Here is a 12,334-nt window from a genome sequence, read left to right on the forward strand (position 1 = left end):
TGTTTTTCTGCCTGGAAGTGAATTGACGGCAAACCTTTGACCCCTTTGTTTGCAGCTGAGGGGTTACTTGCTGCTGCTCAGATCTTGTATGTCTTGAGCAAGAAGCAGGGAGACCATCATTTTGACTATCGCGGTGTGTGAATTCTGAAGGATCGCTAGTGTTACTGTGACCCCCTTTGTTTGCAGTGAAGGGGATCGTTTGCTTCTCAGTCCTCAACTTGATGAGGAAAAGGTGCTGTTTGCTGGCACACAAGAAGCCGGGGCACGCACCGTAAGCCTCGCCACAGTGCACGAGTCGGGGGCTTTGCTGGTTTGAAGAGCCGGAGTTGCTGAAATTTAAGTTTTGATTTATTTTGTTCACCCATCACGTTTGTGGCCTTAGTTTCATTTTTAATTTGAAGAAAAGTTTGCAGTTGCTTTATCTTGCACTTAACATTTGCACCAAATTGCCAAAAGAAGGAGAATGCTCCGTTTGCTTTTTAAATGTTAATGATGATGTTAATAAAGCCTTTCCTGACACATTTGAGGAGCTCCTCCATCTCCAGGGGCTTCTTCCCAGAGGTATGCAGTGATGGGTTTAGTTCTGAATGGATGAAGAGTTCCTGAGAGCTAGCGTTTGTAATTAGAACCGTTACTTGGTATCTGTGCCTTACTTGACCTGTGGTTCCACATGCCTTGGATGTGCATGCACCGTGACGGTTTCATAGGTACGAACGCACACTCAGGCCCTGTCACCTCGGTTGGTAGTACAGATTGTGAGGAAAAAAAATGGAGGCATCCTTAAGGAGGAAAAGTGTTTGCCTTTAGTTCCTGCATTGTCCTGCACAGGGGCTCCTGAGCTTTGGAAGCTGTTCCCAGTACAGGAGAACAACTCCCCTGTTTGCAGCAGGAGACTTCGGTGCACAGTGACAACGCTGGAGTTCAAGAGGAAGCCAGCAGTGCTGCACCATTGGCTTCAGACACCATTGTTTTTTGCCAGTTTTAAACTTACCTAGTTGCAGACGAAGACCACCTTGAAATGCAGGCTTGTTGGGCTTGTTTTGAATTGTAACCTCGGATGGAAGAGCCCTAGTGCTGTCTGTGTCCATGCGGGATGACGATAACTTAGGCAACAGGTGATTGTCAACAGAGGATGCCAAGGTTATACTCTGCAAGGTGGTGTTCCAGTGGCAGACAGCTGTGTAAACTCTTGTAAACAGGTAAGAGGGTTTTTAGAGGTCAAATGCATTCTAATTAATAGGGTGAGGGCTGCTAATGTTTGGGGCGTGTTTCTCGGGAAGGCCTCGGGCTCTCTGCTGCTGTACCTTCCTCCCCTTCACCGAAGTGTTGTGTTTATGAAATCCCGGGCCACAACTTTTGTTCTCCTTGGTATTTGTATTTTTTAAATTTCTTTTAACCTTTGAAACAATTCTTTTAATGTGGGAGCCAAAGTATTAAAATCCTGGCTGTGGATTTGGGACCTACAGCCTTGATGTCCTTTAAAATTTTGACATTTTCCATTAACATGACCTTCACACTTAGTGGTGATGTAATGGTGCTGGAAGAATTTACTGTTACAAAAACGTTGGCTGATTTCTAAATCTGCAAGTTAACAAGATTATATAGCAAAAAAAAAAAAAATGTGCTATCAGACTGGGAATGATGAATAATTTTACCAAAATGGTTAGTTTTTTTCCTTGTCCCACAGAGAGATTAATTTAATTATAAAATTAGACGACTACAATTTTAGAGAAGTGAATAGGCAATGTTGAGAACAATCTAGTCTTTGCTCTTACCATCATTTTCATTTTCCATTTAGTCCTACAAGCCTGAGTCCTTCCAGCCCCTCCTCCTGATATTAATCAAGTGTGAGGCTTTGGCAACTTAATATAAGCACAACTTTTTTCGTGTATAATATGACTTAGGTTTCCTTGGCTTTATTTTAAATGGGGTCAAAACTTTTTAATAGAATTTTTCATGAAATTTTTTTCATCTCTTTCCAAAGGGGAAAAGTGAAGTACGGTGGTTATTTTCAGGTTCCTAGTGTGTCTTAAGGGTTTTTACAACATCTGCTTATGCGTTGGCTGCCTTCTAAAGCTTTGCTAAATGACCTCTTATCTACATGTCTTTAAACATTTTATACCTGTTGGGAATGTCAATTTCCAGTGTATTTTCTTTCGTTGGCTAGTTCACATTGAAAGCCCATTAAGTAATTTTTCCAACTAGTAAACAAATATTGTAAATCACTATAGCGATTTGAGGAAGATTGTTACACTCTACATATTTCTACATATTTGGTATGTTTCTAAGGTCTCAGACTTCATCTCAAAAACAAGAAGAAATCTTGCAACAGGGCATTTGTTTATTTGTATATGAAACTGTATACAAAATGGAAAGGTACACAGTATGACAGTTTTTTGAAACTGCTCATGAAATCACTTTATTTCCAGCTACACCATGAAGGAAAAATTACTAATTGGGTTGATTATTAGATCTAGAATTCTGGTTTATAAATTGGAAACTGCCCTTGTGAATTATTTGTGTGGTTTCCCAGTGTCTTTCATATGATCTGAATTTAGGGTACTACTCGAAAGGAAATAGTTGCACAAACACCTCTGAATTGACTTGTGCTCATTTTGAAAAGCCTGGCTGTGAGTATTAAAATTGAAAATAGGGATTACTCTGACTAATAAAACGACCTAGATTTTTAAAATTACCACTTCTGTAGCTTAAGGCACATTGTTTACAAGCCATTTACCTGAGGCAATAAATTTAGTGCTTAAGGCTTGTTCAACATCTGTTTTTCTTTTTACCATAGGGTATCTGGTTATGGCTTATCTGAGTATCACCTTTATCTCCCAGTTTACTCTTTTGTTAAGTTTCCCTGGTTAAAAGACCCTTTTACTTAATAACTTGAATTATAACCTAGTTCTAAGTTGTTAGCAGAGGAATTTATTGACTGACAAAATTCCTTCAAACCAGACAATATTGTTCTTAGCAACCAAGAAGAGATTTTGACCTTAAGGTAAAATTATTGAACATGCTTCTACCTGAAAGCTGTAATGTTAAGCTTTCAGGTAGGGTTTTTGTGTAATCATGTGAATGCTGGTTGTATATTAAGAACTAAGGTGGTGAGCATATAAAAGAAAGTATCAAATAGTCTCTACCCCAGTCAGCAGTTTATACTGTGGAGAAACTAGATATAAACAGGTAAATATTACATCTTGAGTAAAGTTCACAGTTGAAGACAGCGATAGGAGAGATGTCACAGGCTAGTATTTGATTTGCTAATGACTTTTTACAGGTGATATGGTATATGAATGAGTATATGAACGAGTCACTGTAAGCCAGGACGGTCAAGAAAGGCTTTACAAAGTAATTTGTTAGTTAGAGAAGGATGTGTAATGGAGGAGGAAGGTTGGGATTGAAATGTCAGGCAGACAAGCATGAATAATTATCTAGCAGCTTGTTGATTGATGGAAACGGTGTAGGCTGAAGCCTGGAAAACTAGTAAAATGATTGGGTCAACAAAAACAGAATCCTGAAGGGCAAACCAGTTTGAGAAGCGTGGGGAATGAGAATGCATAAAAAAAAAAAAAAAAAAAAGGCATAATCAGTTGAGGCATATCGATATAAAGCCTAGTACTAATAATAGCAATCATTTGTTAAAGGCCTCCTTCAGGCCAACGTTCTGCCAAGTCCTCTACACACATGGTCTCGTGTAAGTCTCACCACAGGCCATAATCTGATAGCGAGTGGTAGAGCCGGGGTTCTAACCAGGTCTGTTCCAGCTCGGGCTTTTAGTCACTAGACTGTCCTTTTTCTGGAGGCTGGGATGGAATTAAAGCTGCAAACTTGAGAAAATGCCTGGGCAGTGGATTTCAGACTATAGAGTATACCAGTATTTTCGTTGTTGGGAAACGTAGGCCCATGGCTCCAATCCCAGACATCCTGGGGTTTGTTAGGGCCAGCGTGGAGTCTGTTCTTGACAAGCTCCCCAGCTCAGTTCTGATGTAGTCTGTGCTCAGTGGCCGGATGTTGAGCAACAGTGACCCACAGAGAGTGGGGTGCTGGAGTATGTAACTGGGGTAATGTTGTGTTTAAGACGGGAAAGGAAGATACTGTGGGAAAAGAAGCCCAGGTGGGAGAGCCAGAATAATATTCTGTCTCTGAAGCTGAGAGGAAGAGTTTCCAGAAGCTCAATTCAAAGCTGTTGCAGAGACAAGCAGAATGAAACCACAAATGCCATAGAATTTATCACTTAAAAGTGTACTTAAGCAACAGTTTTATAGTCCTGTAATTATTTCTCCAAGGAATTCAGGCCAGCTTAGTTTCTAGTTTTGCCTTGTAGCAGTCTGTGAAGAAGGGCCACTGTGTATGAAATGCTAAAAGGATACTAGAAAAGTTGTGGGTTGGCTAAGGGACACACAGCCAGGAACTGATTGAGATATCCTTGAGGTTTTAGATGTTAATCTGAAAACAACGTGACGATAGTCTAACTTAAAATTGAAAGTGATTCCAGGATTGAGTATGTGTATGTATGTGTACACGTAAATTGTTTTCCAGGAATGTTCATTTCCAGGAACCGTCACCTGTCTACCACCTTCTAACTAGGTTTCTAATAGGATGGATACAGAAAGGAATTATAGGTAAATTGAGTGTATCGTTGCCTTGTAAACAGTTGGAAAGAATTCCTGTTTTGAATTATCTATACTGGTTTGTCTTCGATAGGGTAGCTAATTAATTCTTCAAATATTTAGGTACCTATTATGTCCCAGGCATTATTCTCGCTCTTGGGAGTATATTGGTGAATAAAACAGATAAGTTTCTCTTTCATCATGGAGCTTACATTATGATGGAAGAAGGGAGATACTAAACTATAAGTTAGGGCCTTGTTGCCAAGAATAAAGGGTTTGGATTGTATTCTAAATGTTGAATGCAGTGGAAAGCCAGTGGAGGTTTTAAGCAGGAGGAGTGATATGATTTGGTCAAGATTTGACTCTCAGGAAAGTAATATACATTTCCTCCAGACGTCTTTAAATTATTCCCAAGATCTAGAAAATGCCTTGTATATAATAGAAACCAAATAGTTGAAGAATTAATTAGCTACAGTAATCGAAGACCAACGCAGTATTAAGTAATTCAGAAAAGGAAATCTTTCAGCCACTTAACAAGTCGAAGATACGATTTTCTTCAAAGATAAATTAGCATTTCAGATTCTCTGTAAGACTGGATATGTTCTTCAGAGATCAGCAGTGTTCCTTATTTAAATACCATAATAGAGATTTTATTTCTTTTTTGAGCTCATAATTGTTGGCCAACTTCTTCCTACTACCATGTTTTCTCAACATGTTTTTTCTTATTCTCTCTACTGTCAGCAGGCTGTCATGACAGTTTCCGCTGTAGTCATATATAGTTTCTGCTGTAACACACTGACCATGCTTTCTATATTTCATAACTTGTAATTTCACTAGTGGTATCAAACCAAACTTGCTAACTAAAAATTGGTTAAGAGGGTCTTTCTGTGGAATGGCTGTTATCCTGTGCAAACCAGATACATGTGTTTGTATAATTTTTAAGTGCTGAACTGGTATCTGACCTTTCTCAGGTGACCAACAGGTTCCTTTTACTCAGGAAAAGGCCTTAAAAAAAAATTGATGCATAAGCATGTTATTACATCTATGTCTAGAGTAGAACTATCATTACAGGCAAAATGAATGCTTTGAGGTGCTACCATGTTTCCCCGAAAATAAGACTTAGCAGGACCATCAGCTCTAATGTGTCTTTTGGAGCAAAAATTAATGTAAGACCTGGTATTTTATAGTATATTATACCTGGTATTGTATTATATTATACCCAGTCTTATATTAATTTTTGCTCCAAAAGATGCATGAGAGCTGATGATCCTGCTAAGTCTTATTTTCTGGGAAACATGGTATATACATAATCTATTTTTATTAAATATCTTAATATTGTATTAAGTATTGTATTATTTTGGGAAATTGATGTTCCATAAAATTTGTATTTTAGCATATAGAAATTGACAATAGTTTTACCTCGCACCCAAAGGAAGCATCTAGTTTGTGTATGATCTTTATATACAGAAATCTTCAGTAAACTGGATTTCTTCATTAGAATTTTTCTGCATTCTGTAGCAGAGGTCTCAAACCGGGCTGCACAGTAGAATCTCCCGAGAAACTTTAATACCAATAGCTGGGACTTTCAGAGATTCATTTAAATTGATATAGGTCAAGTGGGACTCTGCCAGGTTCCCAGGATTGCTTTTGTTTTGTTTTCAGTGCCCCAGTAATTGTACTGTGTAGCCAGGGTTGAGAACTACTGCTCTAGAGACAAATCTTAAACATACAAACACACACATCATCAACCTCTTAAGGACTGTTAGAAAATCAAAATCAAAAACTTTTTGGAGTAAAATTTGGGTTCAGTACAGTAGGTATACTGCTTAGTCTTCTAGAATCTTTGCTATTGAAAGTGTGGTCCTCAGACCAGCCGCATTTGCATCACTTGGAAGCTTATTAGAAATATAGAATTGCAGGGCCTCACCCCAGACCTACCGCATGGACTGATATCCCCAGGTGATTTGAGTTTTAGTTCAATCCTTTAAAGTTTGAGATGTACTACTTAAGCTGTAGGTACATAAATGTTCTTTGTAATAAAAATAGGTGATTAGAATCTTATCCTATATGAATAAGATCCTCAGATTTGTGCATTAGTCAATCATGTCCTTTAAAGCATTTAAGAAATACGCTCGACAAGAAAAGTAGGAACAGAAGAGTTCTTAGGTATTGAGCTTCTGGTGACCAGCAAATGACCAGAGGTTTCTGCCACCGAGACAGAGGGAGGGGTTCTATTGCCTAATCCTAGTTGGTTGCAATCTTCTTGATTATTTTGTTATGCTTATATTTTTTCTCTCCTTCCTATTCTGTTCTAGTTTACTCTTTTCATTGTGAGGTAGGACACGTTATTTTTTACAGATACAGATGACGATATTTGAGACAGTGTTTGCTGATAGGTGCCCATAGTTGAGAAAATGTGGTGGAGGTATGTTGAGAACTTTCTATGGGGAGATGGGTATGGACAGGACTGAGGAGTGGTTCCTAATTGCCGTTGTGTTTTAATTCTAACACAATAGTCACTTCACAAATAAACTGATTTTCCTCACATGGCTATAAGAACCAAGAATCTAATTTATATTTGTCTTAAAGTTCACAGTGAAAAATAATATATTTCATGTTAAGGTTCATATATATTAAAAAGAATGGTCCAGTATGAATGTTCAGAAAATACTCTAAATTGCAACGCATCAATTTAGATACAGGAATGATATTTTTGTCGTGTTTGTTTTTATGGTAAAAGATTCTAAAATACATTCACCAAGCAATCATGTCAATATCAGATGAAAAACTGCAGCCAGGTTATTCTCACATCCCACAGGTTTTAAATTTTTAAATTGGCGTATGTTCTAGAGGGATTTTTCGTTAAGCACAGCAATGTCAGGGTCTGTAGAAAACTTTTCTAGGGTTTATTTGTGATTTATAGATTTCTCTGAGACATGAGAGGTTTGTTTTTAGTGGAGACTTAGCTATATCGTCATTAATTTTTCCTGACACATTTCATTTGTGAAATTTACCTTTTGCAATGTTATAATCTTACTGAAAATTCATTCCACAAAAATGAATTAATCTGAACTTTAAGGTTTGGTGTTTGAAAATACTTTATTTCTGTGATACATGAGTTTTTTTTTTCTCTTTAATATATTGGTTTAAAGGTATTTTGAACCTTTAAAGATGCTTTTCCTTTTATTTGCTACTCCTTAAGTTTAGAGATGTCTTCAGACATCTAATAAAATTTTTAAAAATACATATGGTATTGGGACCCCCTCCTCTATTTTAATACCCAAGTTTAAAGGAGGGAGCGTTTCTAAGTACAGTATTGGTTAAACATCTTTTTTTCCTCCTGGGTTTCTTTTTAGGAACTACTGACAATCAGAAACCTATAGCCGACTTTGGGATATGACTTTATTATTCAGCAACTAAAAGATGAGTTCTAATTGTCAGACTTCTGTCACTGGCACTTGTCCTCCTGTTTCTATAGAAACTGGGTTGGAAGTCAGAGCTGCACAGAGGGAAAGGGTAAGTTTCTTTTAAACTCCATATTTATAAACCCATGTCTTATTAACTGGCATGCTGTCAGTTTTCACATACGGATATCCATCAGCGAACTAGAACTCAAATATGAACTCATTTTCACTTGCGTGGAAACTGACATCAAGTCATTAAACAATAGGAGGGTTTAAATATGGATTTATTTTTCTTGTGACTCTGACTTCAGATTTCTTGAAGCAGTGAACTCAGTATGATAATTCTCACTGTTAGTATTTCTAATTTGGGGGTCGTAAAATTGATTTTTATTCTTCTAGCTCTTACTCTTTTGTACTCTTCTGATAAGTGAAAATATAAAATGGCATATAACATGCACAGGACATTTTAAAAGTCTGCATGAATTACAAGTCTCTTCTTTGGAGCAAAGTCTGATTCTTTACATTGTAAAACAAGTACTATACTAACCATTTTTTAAGCCTTTCTCCCCTCTTAGCCGAGCAGGATGAGGTCGTCTGTTGGGCACAAACATTTGTTCCCGTCCAGCCAGACACCCATTATTCATAGAACCTAAGACACCTGCCAATTGGTGAGTCATCTTATTGCTGTGGCTTCAGAGGGCTATGCTGCATAGTTGGGGCATTTAGTCTTGAAATTGCTTAATCAAGTGTGACAAACTCCTCTGATCTACAGACTGGTGTATGTAAATAATACATACTAAACTGAGCAGCTTTGCAATATTGGAAGGAAGACAGTATTAGCTCTTGTCCTTTAAAACATACCTGTGCCATTTCCTTGGTCCTAACATACTGCTCTTCAGTATGTTGTTAGAGATGTTTCCCTGCTAAGTGAACATTAAATAATGTTGGTTGTCGCCACCACAGAATAGGACATCTTGGCTTGATTTCAATACAAACCATCAGTGTTGTAAAAATAGTGTAAGAAGTGAAAGTTGGAAGTTTTTCAATAGGGAAAGTGAATTCATTTTTTAAAATTTCCAAATCCCTGGTCAGTTAATGCCTAAAAGTAGATTCTCATTAAACATGTATGTCTCTCTTCCTTAACTACTAATGTGTGTCCTGTTAGTTTCTATTTGCTCACTGTGGCTTGAATGAGGTAAAAATAGAATTAAATTTGTGAGTTTTTGGAGGAGGTAATTAGAAAAAACTTTGGTTTTCGGATGCATGCTATGAAGTGTCCAGACATCCAAATATGTAGTCTCCGTTCCTTAGCCTAAGGGGGGCCAATTCATCCTGGTTTTAAAACCGAAAGTCCTGAGTCCCAGGAGGGCCCTTGTTTCCAACGAAGCTCAGACAGTTGGTCGCCCTATCTTAGTTTATTCTCTGCGTCCCTAAAAAGGCCTCACTAGGTTTTTATGGATCATCATTTTGGATAGAAGGAGATTTCCCAATATACTAGCTTCTGTCAGAATGTACCAGGGATTTGGTTCTTTTTTTCTTGAAAAATGATGGTCATATTTGTCTCTGTGGTCCTGGGTAATGCCAGCTTACCTCTCACAGAAATAAGACATGAATTTTAAACTGGTTTATTTAAAAGTTCATTCCAATTATATTTTATTTGTGTATATATGTTAAACCCTATATAGTTGATAAATGTGAGGCAGGTGGGTAGATATTTGTGGTAAAGGAATAGCCAAATATATAGATATAAAACCTCCAACAAGTTGATTCTGGCTTAAGAAAAAACCACTCAAGGTTTTTAAAAAGTATTGGACTTTGGTTTTATATTGAGGTTTTCAGAGAAACCACTGCCTAAGTTTTATATTATGTCTCTCTTAAGACCAGTTAAAATCAAGTAATAATAACACATGGTGTGTTTTTTCTCCCATGGAAAAAGCTGATTTTACAGTTAGGCACATTTTTTTACTAAGGAGCCAATTTTTTACAAAATTAGGATCACATATGTTAATATGCCTAAATTGTTTGAAAAGATCACAAAATTATCATTTCAGTCCATTTAAACATAATTGTTGCTTTTATTAAATTTTAAACTGCTAGAGACTCATTAAAGAAGAGGAGCCAAAGGCCATGATCTAATGAACACTGGTAATTAGGTTTCAGAATTGGCTCTGTCAAGGACCAGCTTTGTAACTTTAGGCAAATAACTTGGTCTTAATTTTTTTTGTTCCTTATGTATAAAATAGGAATAATAATACCTCTTCAACTTCCTCACAGGGTTGACCTGATGATAATGAGATAATAGGTGGGGAAGGTTAAAAGTACTATAAAGTATATAGAATTTTAGTATCAGAAATAGTATTTAATGACCGATATAGAAAATTCCTTCGTTAACAATGATAATATGGCATGTTCTTCAGAGTAAGAGCAGCAAGAAATGGTTGTCGTAAGTTCTAAATGTAACCCAGTAACTAGCTGAGAAGAAAGTATACTGAACTTTTATGTTCAAGTTATCCTAGCTCTAAGTAAAGTACATAATATTGATAGATATTTCAAGGCTGGTAATTTATTATAAATTTATTAGAAATGAATTATCTATTAATGCTAATAATATTTTAGTATTAAGGAATTATAAATGGCCTATACTTAGGCACTACCTTCTTTGGTCAGGTTCAGTGAATAATGGAAGACCTAAAAAAGTTATCTTAACAACTGCATTGTTATTGCAGTGTAGCAGATGTGTTTGTTTTGGTTCGTGGGTACTTTGCATTTTTATTTCAATCCAGATATTAAAATTTTATGCCAATTTGAGTTAGAACAAATTTATTACAAGGTAACTGCTTTCAATTAAATTAGCTTCATAATCTTGTAGAACTGCCAAGAAACAAGGGTGATGTAGAGAGGAAAGAAAGCACAGGGTTTTGTGTCAGTATGCGTTTTGAATTGTGACTCCACTACTTAGTGGGTGTTTAATTTCTTTGACCTAAAGTTGATTCATTTGTAAAATGGGCATCATATGATCTGCTTCTAAAGGTTGTGAAGATTAAATAAGATAATATATAAAATGTGCCTACCTCAGTGACTACTATATGTTAGATGTTGAAATAAAGTTATTCACCACCCTACCATTCCAAACACACATACTTGTATAACTGAAGTCTAATATTTGTTTTAGTCTCTGTCCCATAAGGACTTCTTGAGGGAAAAGGAGAAAATCAGTGTCCTGTTTTGCTTTTCTTGAAACCCTGTACATATATCTGGGATAGTATTTCTAGATTATGGATTCTTAGAAATGTATTGACATCTAATAATGTCCAAGAAAAGTAATAAATGAACAGGAACATCATGAGTTAATTACAATGACTACGTTAGTTATAGAAGACTTCAGCTTCCTATAGTCCAGGGATCATTCAGACTTTTCTAAATCCACACCACCCAGGTGTTACAGGGACTATTGCTATTGAGTAGGACGAAGAACTGCTCTGCTCCATACGATTCATGAATCAGAACTCAACTTGCAGTTCTGTAGTTAGTTCTACTTAAAATGTACAGTTTGCTTTCATAGGAGGAAAGGCTCTTTTGAGAACAATCATTGCTCAAAAGGGAAGGAGGGTGAAAGGGGTTCCTCATAAATTATTAATTTATTTTATTTTTCTTTTGATGTAGAAAGCAGAAGAAAGGAAATCAGCAGCTCCTGTGTATGAGGGCTATTTTGCTTGGTACCAGTGTATTTTCATTCAATCCTCATAATACATCTGGGAGGTAGATTGGTAGTATTGTCCTCAGTTTACAGAGGAGGAAATTGGGAACAAGTGGCAGAGCTGGGGTTTATTACGTATTTTTGCTGTTTGTATGAGGGGTGGTTGTGGGTTTGTTTTGTTTTTTAATATTGTCTTACATCTAAAATGTAAAATGTATGTTAGACATTTACATTTAATGTGAACCCTATACATTTAAATAGGACCAACTACTATTTTTAAGATAGAGATTTGGCCCCCGATTAATTTGGTTCCAAAGTTTATGCTGGGCCTTGAGGACTACAAAATTGAATAAAATATCTTCCATCTTGTTGATCTTGCAGACTAATGGAAATGGTTGACGTGTAAGCTCATGTAGTACTCAGATAGTTACCTGGATTCCAGATGAGAGAATGACGTCATGCTAGGGAAGGCTTTCCAGAGGAGGTGGCCTTTGAGTGAATCAGATTGTGAAGGATGGTGAGACTGCCTGGTGGAGAAAGACAAGCCTGGGATCCTCGCTGGCGGCGAAGCTCGCACAGAAGCATATGTAGAGAGTGAGAGTATGGCATTTGGAAGC

Source organism: Rhinolophus sinicus, linkage group LG14 (assembly GCF_036562045.2).
Source record: "Rhinolophus sinicus isolate RSC01 linkage group LG14, ASM3656204v1, whole genome shotgun sequence".
NCBI classification, from domain to species: Eukaryota; Metazoa; Chordata; class Mammalia; order Chiroptera; family Rhinolophidae; genus Rhinolophus; species Rhinolophus sinicus.